Genomic DNA, 11,086 nt, shown 5'->3' on the forward strand with positions numbered 1-11,086 from the left:
GTAGACATCTTCCTCATCCTGCTACTCCACTGCTGACGTCAGGGTATTCCCTGGAGCTGCAAACACCTGCCTTTGCGGCTCGAGGACCTTCTCTAGCACCATGCCAAACCCCTTCTCCTATGGCAGTGCTGCAGCATCCTGCGAGCCATGGACTGGAACTGGCACCTTCAGCATAGTTGCTCCTGGGAAACATCCTTCAGCCATTCCCTTACTGCAATGAGCTGGACTCCTACTCCTTTGCAAGGCTCTTCCTGGACAGGTGCATCCTCAGCAATGAGACGGTTCTGCTGAGAGCCATGGCTCTGAGGGAGGAGCCAGTCCTGTCCAAAGGCCTTCCTCTGACTCCACTCCTGCAGCTCCCACGGAGGCACTGGGAGCCTTGGACACTCTTGCCACAAGTAGCCCAAGCGTCGAGATCTTCCTCATCCTGCTCCTCCACTGCTGACATCAGGGAATTCCCTGGTGCTCCCAACATCTGCCTTTCCTGCTCGAGGATCGTGCCTGGCAGCTCTCTGAGCCTCTTCGCCTTTGGCAGCGCCACAGCATCCTGAGAGTCATATACTGGAAACTGGCAGCTACAGGACACTTGCTGCTCCTAGGATGCTTTTCTCTGGGAAAATCTTCTTGGACACGACATTGCTCCAGTTTTTACTTCTAGGCCTTTCGTGGCCATCTGCATCCGCAGCCACAAGCAGCTTCTGATGATCGACATGGCTCTGGGAGAGCAGGGACTCCTGTCTGTGGACAAAGAAAACAAAGACAACTTGTAAGATTAAAACCTGGAGCTTCTAGTTAGAAGAGAAAGGACTATTCAATCAAGGCAGGGCCAAGGGAGGAAACTTTCTAAAATGGAACAAGCAGCAGAAGCACAGTAGTTTTGCAGAAGAAATTCCCCTCCCCGCACTTGGCTTAAGGAAAAAGCATGATGTTTCTATGAGAGACTTGAGTTCATGTCTACTATTGGATAGCAGACATCTGAACATTTAGACTACTGGCTTTCCAGGCTCACGCAATTCAAACCGGAATGTCAAACTATTTCAAAAGCTAGAGATGCTTCGAAGAAATGTTTCTGTATTCACCACAACTGGGGACCATGCATCATTCTTACCTTGCACCTGTCCAAAGGCCTTCCTCCGTCTCCAGTCCTGCCGCTCTCACGGAGGCACTGGGAGCCTTGGACACTCTTGCCACAAGTAGCCCAAGCGTGGACATCTTCCTCATCCTGCTCCTCCACTGCTGACGTCAGGGAATTCCCTGGAGCTCCAAACATCTGCCTTTCCAGCTGGAGGATCATGTCTGGCAGCTCTCTGAGCCTCTTCACCTCTGGTAGCGCCACAGCATCCTAGGAGTCATATACTGGCAACTGGCACCTCCAGGACACTTGCTGCTCCTAGGATGCTTTTCTCTGGGAAAATCTTCTTGCACACGACATTGCTGCCGATTTTACTTCTAGGCCTTTCGTGGCCATCTGCATCCTCAGCCACAAGCAGCTTCTGATGATCAACAGGGCTCTGGGAGAGCAGGGACTCCTGTCTGTGGACAAAGAAAACAAAGACAACTTGTAAGAAGAAAACCTGGAGCTTCTAGATAGAAGAGAAAGGACTATTCAATCAAGGCAGGGCCAAAGCAGGAAACTTTCTAAAATGGAACAAGCAGCAGAAGCAGAGCAGTTTTGCAGAAGAAATTCCCCTCCCAGCACTTGGCTTAAGGAAAAAGCCTGATGTTTCTATGAGAGACTTGAGTTCATGTCTACTATTGGGTTCCAGACATCTGAACATTTAGACTATTGGCTTTCCAGGCTCACACTATTCAAACCGGAAAGTGAAACTACTCTAAAAGCTAGAGGCGATTGCAAGAAATGTTTCTGCTCACACCACGACTGCCGACCATGCATCATTCTTACCTTGCACCTGTCCAAAGGCCTTCCTCCGTCTGCGCTCTGGCAACTCTCACCCAAGCTCGGGCAGGGATGGAGGCTCTTGCCACAAGTAGCCCAAGCCTGGAGATATTCCTCATCCTGATCTTCCACTGCTGACATCTAGGAATTCCCTGGAGCTGCAAACACTTGCCTTTGCTGCTCGAGGATCTTCTCTAGCACCATGCCAAATGCCTTCTCCTATGGCAGTGCTGCAGCATCCTGCGAGCCATGGACTGGAACTGGCACCTTCAGCATAGTTGCTCCTGGGAAACATCCTTCAGCCATTCCCTTACTGCAATGAGCTGGACTCCTACACCTTTGCAAGGCTCTTCCTGGATAGGTGCATCCTCAGCAATGAGACGGTTCTGCTGAGAGCCACGGCTCTGAGGGAGCAGCCAGTCCTGCCCAAAGGCCTTCCTCCGTCACCAGTCCTGCAGCTCCCACGGAGGCACTGGGAGCCTTGGACACTCTTGCCACAAGTAGCCCAAGCGTCGAGATCTTCCTCATCCTGCTCCTCCACTGCTGACATCAGGGAATTCCCTGGAGCTCCCAACATCTGCCTTTCCTGCTCGAGGATCGTGTCTGGCAGCTCTCTGAGCCTCTTACACTTTGGAAGCGCAACAGCATCCTAGGAGTCATATACTGGCAACTGGCACCTCCAGGACACTTGCTGCTCCTAGGATGCTTTTCTCTGGGAAAATCTTCTTGCACACAACCTTGCTGCAGATTTTACTTCTAGGCCTTTTGTGGCCATCTGCATCCGCAGCCACAAGCAGCTTCTGATGATCGACATGGCTCTGGGAGAGCAGGGACTCCTGTCTGTGGACAAAGAAAACAAAGACAACTTGTAAGAAGAAAACCTGGAGCTTCTAGTTAGAAGAGAAAGGACTATTCAATCAAGGCAGAGCCAAGGGAGGAAACTTTCTAAAATGGAACAAGCAGCAGAAGCACAGCAGTATTGCAGAAGAAATTCCCCTCCCAGCACTTGGCTTAAGGAAAACGCCTGATGTTTCTATGAGAGACTTGAGTTCATGTCTACTATTGGGTACCAGACATCTGAATATTTGGACTATTGGCTTTCCAGGCTCACGCTATTCAAACCGGAAAGTGAAACTACTCTAACAGTAGGGATGATTGCAAGAAATGATTCTGCTCGCACCACGACTGCCGACCATGCATCATTCTTACCTTGCACCTGTCCAAAGGCCTTCCTCCGTCTGCGCTCCGGCAACTCTCACCCAGGCAAGGGCAAGGATGGAGGCCCTTGCCACAAGTAGCCCAAGCGTGGACATCTTCCTCATCCTGCTACTCCACTGCTGACGTCAGGGTATTCCCTGGAGCTGCAAACACCTGCCTTTGCTGCTCGAGGACCTTCTCTAGCACCATGCCAAACCCCTTCTCCTATGGCAGTGCTGCAGCATCCTGCGAGCCATGGACTGGAACTGGCACCTTCAGCATAGTTGCTCCTGGGAAACATCATTCAGCCATTCCCTTACTGCAATGAGCTGGACTCCTACTCCTCTGCAAGGCTCTTCCTGGACAGGTGCATCCTCAGCAATGAGACGGTTCTGCTGAGAGCCATGGCTCTGAGGGAGCAGCCAGTCCTGTCAAAAGGCCTTCCTCTGACTCCACTCCTGCAGCTCCCACGGAGGCACTGGGAGCCTTGGACACTCTTGCCACAAGTAGCCCAAGCGTGGACATCTTCCTCATCCTGCTCCTCCACTGCTGACGTCAGGGAATTCCCTGGAGCTCCTAAAATCTGCCTTTCCTGCTCGAGGATCGTGTCTGGCAGCTCTCTGAGCCTCTTCGCCTTTGGCAGCGCCACAGCATCCTGAGAGTCATATACTGGAAACTGGCAGCTACAGGACACTTGCTGCTCCTAGGATGCTTTTCTCTGGGAAAATCTTTTTGGACACGACATTGCTCCAGTTTTTACTTCTAGGCCTTTCGTGGCCATCTGCATCCGCAGCCACAAGCAGCTTCTGATGATCGACATGGCTCTGGGAAAACAGGGACTCCTGTCTGTGGACAAAGAAAACAAAGACAACTTGTAAGAAGAAAACCTGGAGCTTCTAGATAGAAGACAAAGGACTATTCAATCAAGGCAGGGCCAAGGGAGGAAACTTTCTAAAATGGAACAAGCAGCAGAAGCACAGTAGTTTTGCAGAAGAAATTCCCTTCCCAGCACTTGGCTTAAGGAAAAAACCTCATGTTTCTATGAGAGACTTGAGTTCATGTCTACTACTGGGTACCAGACATCTGAACATTTAGACTATTGGCTTTCCAGGCTCACGCTATTCAAACCGGAAAGTGAAACTACTCTAACAGTAAGGATGATTGCAAGAAATGTTTCTGTTTACACCACGACTGCCGACCATGCATCATTCTTACCTTCCACCTGTCCAAAAGCCTTCCTCCATCTGCGCTCCGGCAACTCTCACCCAGGCAAGGGCAGGGATGGAGGCTCTTGCCACAAGTAGCCCAAGCGTAGACATCTTCCTCATCCTGCTACTCCACTGCTGACGTCAGGGTATTCCCTGGAGCTGCAAACACCTGCCTTTGCTGCTCGAGGATCTTCTCTAGCATCATGCAAAACCCCTTCTCCTATGGCAGCGCTGCAGCATCCTGCGAGCCACGGACTGGAACTGGCACCTCCAGCAAAGTTGCTCCTGGGAAACATCCCTCAGCCATTCCCTTACTGCAATGAGCTGGACTCCTACACCTTTGCAAGGCTCTTCCTGGATAGGTGCATCCTCAGCAATGAGACGGTTCTGCTGAGAGCCACGGCTCTGAGGGAGCAGCCAGTCCTGCCCAAAGGCCTTCCTCCGTCACCAGTCCTGCAGCTCCCACGGAGGCACTGGGAGCCTTGGACACTCTTGCCACAAGTAGCCCAAGCGTCGAGATCTTCCTCATCCTGCTCCTCCACTGCTGACATCAGGGAATTCCCTGGAGCTCCCAACATCTGCCTTTCCTGCTCGAGGATCGTGTCTGGCAGCTCTCTGAGCCTCTTACACTTTGGAAGCGCAACAGCATCCTAGGAGTCATATACTGGCAACTGGCACCTCCAGGACACTTGCTGCTCCTAGGATGCTTTTCTCTGGGAAAATCTTCTTGCACACAACCTTGCTGCAGATTTTACTTCTAGGCCTTTTGTGGCCATCTGCATCCGCAGCCACAAGCAGCTTCTGATGATCGACATGGCTCTGGGAGAGCAGGGACTCCTGTCTGTGGACAAAGAAAACAAAGACAACTTGTAAGAAGAAAACCTGGAGCTTCTAGTTAGAAGAGAAAGGACTATTCAATCAAGGCAGAGCCAAGGGAGGAAACTTTCTAAAATGGAACAAGCAGCAGAAGCACAGCAGTATTGCAGAAGAAATTCCCCTCCCAGCACTTGGCTTAAGGAAAACGCCTGATGTTTCTATGAGAGACTTGAGTTCATGTCTACTATTGGGTACCAGACATCTGAATATTTGGACTATTGGCTTTCCAGGCTCACGCTATTCAAACCGGAAAGTGAAACTACTCTAACAGTAGGGATGATTGCAAGAAATGATTCTGCTCGCACCACGACTGCCGACCATGCATCATTCTTACCTTGCACCTGTCCAAAGGCCTTCCTCCGTCTGCGCTCCGGCAACTCTCACCCAGGCAAGGGCAAGGATGGAGGCCCTTGCCACAAGTAGCCCAAGCGTGGACATCTTCCTCATCCTGCTACTCCACTGCTGACGTCAGGGTATTCCCTGGAGCTGCAAACACCTGCCTTTGCTGCTCGAGGACCTTCTCTAGCACCATGCCAAACCCCTTCTCCTATGGCAGTGCTGCAGCATCCTGCGAGCCATGGACTGGAACTGGCACCTTCAGCATAGTTGCTCCTGGGAAACATCATTCAGCCATTCCCTTACTGCAATGAGCTGGACTCCTACTCCTCTGCAAGGCTCTTCCTGGACAGGTGCATCCTCAGCAATGAGACGGTTCTGCTGAGAGCCATGGCTCTGAGGGAGCAGCCAGTCCTGTCAAAAGGCCTTCCTCTGACTCCACTCCTGCAGCTCCCACGGAGGCACTGGGAGCCTTGGACACTCTTGCCACAAGTAGCCCAAGCGTGGACATCTTCCTCATCCTGCTCCTCCACTGCTGACGTCAGGGAATTCCCTGGAGCTCCTAAAATCTGCCTTTCCTGCTCGAGGATCGTGTCTGGCAGCTCTCTGAGCCTCTTCGCCTTTGGCAGCGCCACAGCATCCTGAGAGTCATATACTGGAAACTGGCAGCTACAGGACACTTGCTGCTCCTAGGATGCTTTTCTCTGGGAAAATCTTTTTGGACACGACATTGCTCCAGTTTTTACTTCTAGGCCTTTCGTGGCCATCTGCATCCGCAGCCACAAGCAGCTTCTGATGATCGACATGGCTCTGGGAAAACAGGGACTCCTGTCTGTGGACAAAGAAAACAAAGACAACTTGTAAGAAGAAAACCTGGAGCTTCTAGATAGAAGACAAAGGACTATTCAATCAAGGCAGGGCCAAGGGAGGAAACTTTCTAAAATGGAACAAGCAGCAGAAGCACAGTAGTTTTGCAGAAGAAATTCCCTTCCCAGCACTTGGCTTAAGGAAAAAACCTCATGTTTCTATGAGAGACTTGAGTTCATGTCTACTACTGGGTACCAGACATCTGAACATTTAGACTATTGGCTTTCCAGGCTCACGCTATTCAAACCGGAAAGTGAAACTACTCTAACAGTAAGGATGATTGCAAGAAATGTTTCTGTTTACACCACGACTGCCGACCATGCATCATTCTTACCTTCCACCTGTCCAAAAGCCTTCCTCCATCTGCGCTCCGGCAACTCTCACCCAGGCAAGGGCAGGGATGGAGGCTCTTGCCACAAGTAGCCCAAGCGTAGACATCTTCCTCATCCTGCTACTCCACTGCTGACGTCAGGGTATTCCCTGGAGCTGCAAACACCTGCCTTTGCTGCTCGAGGATCTTCTCTAGCATCATGCAAAACCCCTTCTCCTATGGCAGCGCTGCAGCATCCTGCGAGCCACGGACTGGAACTGGCACCTCCAGCAAAGTTGCTCCTGGGAAACATCCCTCAGCCATTCCCTTACTGCAATGAGCTGGACTCCTACTCCTCTGCAATGCTCTTCCTGGACAGGTGCATCCTCAGCAATGAGACGGTTCTGCTGAGAGCCACAGCTCTGAGGGAGCAGCCAGTCCTGCCCAATGGTTGCCCTCTGTCACCAGTCCTGCAGCTCCCACGGAGGCACTGGGAGCCTTGGACACTCTTGCCACAAGTAGCCCAAGCGTGGACATCTTCCTCATCCTGCTCCTCCACTGCTGACGGCAGGGAATTCCCTGGTGCTCCAAACATCTGCCTTTCCTGCTGGAGGATCGTGTCTGGCAGATCTCTGAGCCTCTTTGCCTTTGGCAGCGCCACAGCATCCTAGGAGTCATATACTGGCAACTGGCACCTCCAGGACACTTGCTGCTCCTAGGATGCTTTTCTCTGGGAAAATCTTCTTGCACACGACCTTGCTGCCGATTTTACTTCTAGGCCTTTCGTGGCCATCTGCATCCTCAGCCACAAGCAGGTTCTGATGATCAACAGGGCTCTGGGAGAGCAGGGACTCCTGTCTGTGGACAAAGAAAACAAAGACAACTTGTAAGAAGAAAACCTGGAGCTTCTAGTTAGAAGAAAAAGGACTATTCAATCAAGGCAGGGCCAAAGGAGGAAACTTTCTAAAATGGAACAAGCAGCAGAAGCACAGTAGTTTTGCAGAAGAAATTCCCCTCCCAGCACTTGGCTTAAGGAAAAAGCCTGATGTTTCTATGAGAGACATGAGTTCATGTCTACTATTGGGTACCAGACATCTGAACACTTAGACTATTGGCTTTCCAGGCTCACGCTATTCAAACCGGAAAGTGAAACTACTCTAACAGTAGGGATGATTGCAAGAAATGTTTCTGTTTACACCACGACTGCCGACCATCCATCATTCTTACCTTGCACCTGTCCAAAGGCCTTCCTCCGTCTGCGCTCTGGCAACTCTCACCCAAGCTCGGGCAGGGATGGAGGCTCTTGCCACAAGTAGCCCAAGCCTGGAGATATTCCTCATCCTGATCTTCCACTGCTGACATCTAGGAATTCCCTGGAGCTGCAAACACTTGCATTTGCTGCTCGAGGATCTTCTCTAGCATCATGCCAAACGCCTTCTCCTATGGCAGTGCTGCAGCATCCTGCAAGTCACGGACTGGAACTGGCACCTCCAGCAAAGTTGCTCCTGGGAAACATCCCTCAGCCATTCCCTTACTGCAATGAGCTGGACTCCTACTCCTCTGCAATGCTCTTCCTGGACAGGTGCATCCTCAGCAATGAGACGGTTCTGCTGAGAGCCGCGGCTCTGAGGGAGCAGCCAGTCCTGCCCAAAGGCCTTCCTCCGCCTCCAGTCCCGCAGCTCCCACGGAGGCACTGGGAGCCTTGGACACTCTTGCCACAAGTAGCCCAAGCGTCGAGATCTTCCTCATCCTGCTCCTCCACTGCTGACGGCAGGGAATTCCCTGGAGCTGCAAACACCTGCCTTTGCTGCTCGAGGATCGTGTCTGGCAGCTCTCTGAGCCTCTTCACCTTTGGCTGCGCCACAGCATCCTTGGAGTCATATACTGGCAACTGGCACCTCCAGTACACTTGCTGCTCCTAGGATGCTTTTCTCTGGGAAAATCTTGCACACGACCTTGCTCCAGATTTTACTTCTAGGCCTTTTGTGGCCATCTGCATCCGCAGCCACAAGCAGCTTCTGATGATCGACATGGCTCTGGGAGAGCACGGACTCCTGTCTGTGGACAAAGAAAACAAAGACAACTTGTAAGATTAAAACCTGGAGCTTCTAGTTAGAAGAGAAAGGACTATTCAATCAAGGCAGAGCCAAGGGAGGAAACTTTCTAAAATGGAACAAGCAGCAGAAGCACAGTAGTTTTGCAGAAGAAATTCCCCTCCCAGCACTTGGCTTAAGGAAAAAGCCTGATGTTTCTATGAGAGACTTGAGTTCATGTCTACTATTGGATAGCAGACATCTGAACATTTAGACTACTGGCTTTCCAGGCTCACGCAATTCAAACCGGAATGTCAAACTATTTCAAAAGCTAGAGATGCTTCGAAGAAATGTTTCTGTACTCACCACAACTGGGGACCATGCATCATTCTTACCTTGCACCTGTCCAAAGGCCTTCCTCCGTCTCCAGTCCTGCCGCTCTCACGGAGGCACTGGGAGCCTTGGACACTCTTGCCACAAGTAGCCCAAGCATGGACATCTTCCTCATCCTGCTCCTCCACTGCTGACGTCAGGGAATTCCCTGGAGCTCCAAACATCTGCCTTTCCAGCTAGAGGATCATGTCTGGCAGCTCTCTGAGCCTCTTCATCTTTGGCAGCGCCACAGCATCCTAGGAGTCATATACTGGCAACTGGCACCTCCAGGACACTTGCTGCTCCTAGGATGCTTTTCTCTGGGAAAATTTTCTTGCACACGACCTTGCTGCCGATTTTACTTCTAGGCCTTTCGTGGCCATCTGCATCCTCAGCCACAAGCAGGTTCTGATGATCAACAGGGCTCTGGGAGAGCAGGGACTCCTGTCTGTGGACAAAGAAAACAAAGACAACTTGTAAGAAGAAAACCTGGAGCTTCTAGTTAGAAGACAAAGGACTATTCAATCAAGGCAGGGCCAAAGCAGGAAACTTTCTAAAATGGAACAAGCAGCAGAAGCAGAGCAGTTTTGCAGAAGAAATTCCCCTCCCAGCACTTGGCTTAAGGAAAAAGCCTGATGTTTCTATGAGAGACTTGAGTTCATGTCTACTATTGGGTACCAGACATCTGAACATTTAGACTATTGGCTTTCCAGGCTCACGCTATTCAAACCGGAAAGTGAAACTACTCTAACAGTAGGGATGATTGCAAGAAATGTTTCTGTTTACACCACGACTGCCGACCATGCATCATTCTTACCTTGCACCTGTCCAAAGGCCTTCCTCCGTCTGCGCTCTGGCAACTCTCACCCAAGCTCGGGCAGGGATGGAGGCTCTTGCAACAAGTAGCCCAAGCCTGGAGATATTCCTCATCCTGATCTTCCACTGCTGACATCTAGGAATTCCCTGGAGCTGCAAACACCTGCCTTTGCGGCTCGAGGATCTTCTCTAGCACCATGCCAAATGCCTTCTCCTATGGCAGTGCTGCAGCATCCTGCGAGCCATGGACTGGAACTGGCACCTTCAGCATAGTTGCTCCTGGGAAACATCCCTCAGCCATTCCCTTACTGCAATGAGCTGGACTCCTACTCCTTTGCAAGGCTCTTCCTGGACAGGTGCATCCTCAGCAATGAGACGGTTCTGCTGAGAGCCACGGCTCTGAGGGAGCAGCCAGTCCTGCCCAAAGGCCTTCCTCCGTCTCCACTCCTGCAGCTCCCACGGAGGCACTGGGAGCCTTGGACACTCTTGCCACAAGTAGCCCAAGCGTGGACATCTTCCTCATCCTGCTCCGCCACTGCTGACATCAGGGAATTCCCTGGAGCTCCCAACATCTGCCTTTCCTGCTCGAGGATCGTGTCTGGCAGCTCTCTGAGCCTCTTACATTTTGGAAGCGCCACAGCATCCTAGGAGTCATATACTGGCAACTGGCACCTCCAGGACACTTGCTGCTCCTAGGATGCTTTTCTCTGGGAAAATCTTCTTGGACACGACATTGCTCCAGTTTTTACTTCTAGGCCTTTCGTGGCCATCTGCATCCTCAGCCACAAGCAGCTTCTGATGATCGACATGGCTCTGGGAGAGCAGGGACCCCTGTCTGTGGACAAAGAAAACAAAGACAACTTGTAAGAAGAAAACCTGGAGCTTCTAGTTAGAAGAGAAAGGACTATTCAATCAAGGCAGGGCCAAGGGAGGAAACTTTCTAAAATGGAACAAGCAGCAGAAGCACAGTACTTTTGCAGAAGAAATTCCCCTCCCAGCACTTGGCTTAAGGAAAAAACCTCATGTTTCTATGAGAGACTTGAGTTCATGTCTACTACTGGGTACCAGACATCTGAACATTTAGACTATTGGCTTTCCAGGCTCACGCTATTCAAACCGGAAAGTGAAACTAACAGTAAGGATGATTGCAAGAAATGTTTCTGCTCGCACCACG

Source organism: Aphelocoma coerulescens, unplaced genomic scaffold (genome assembly GCF_041296385.1).
Source record: "Aphelocoma coerulescens isolate FSJ_1873_10779 unplaced genomic scaffold, UR_Acoe_1.0 HiC_scaffold_55, whole genome shotgun sequence".
Lineage (NCBI taxonomy): Eukaryota > Metazoa > Chordata > Aves > Passeriformes > Corvidae > Aphelocoma > Aphelocoma coerulescens.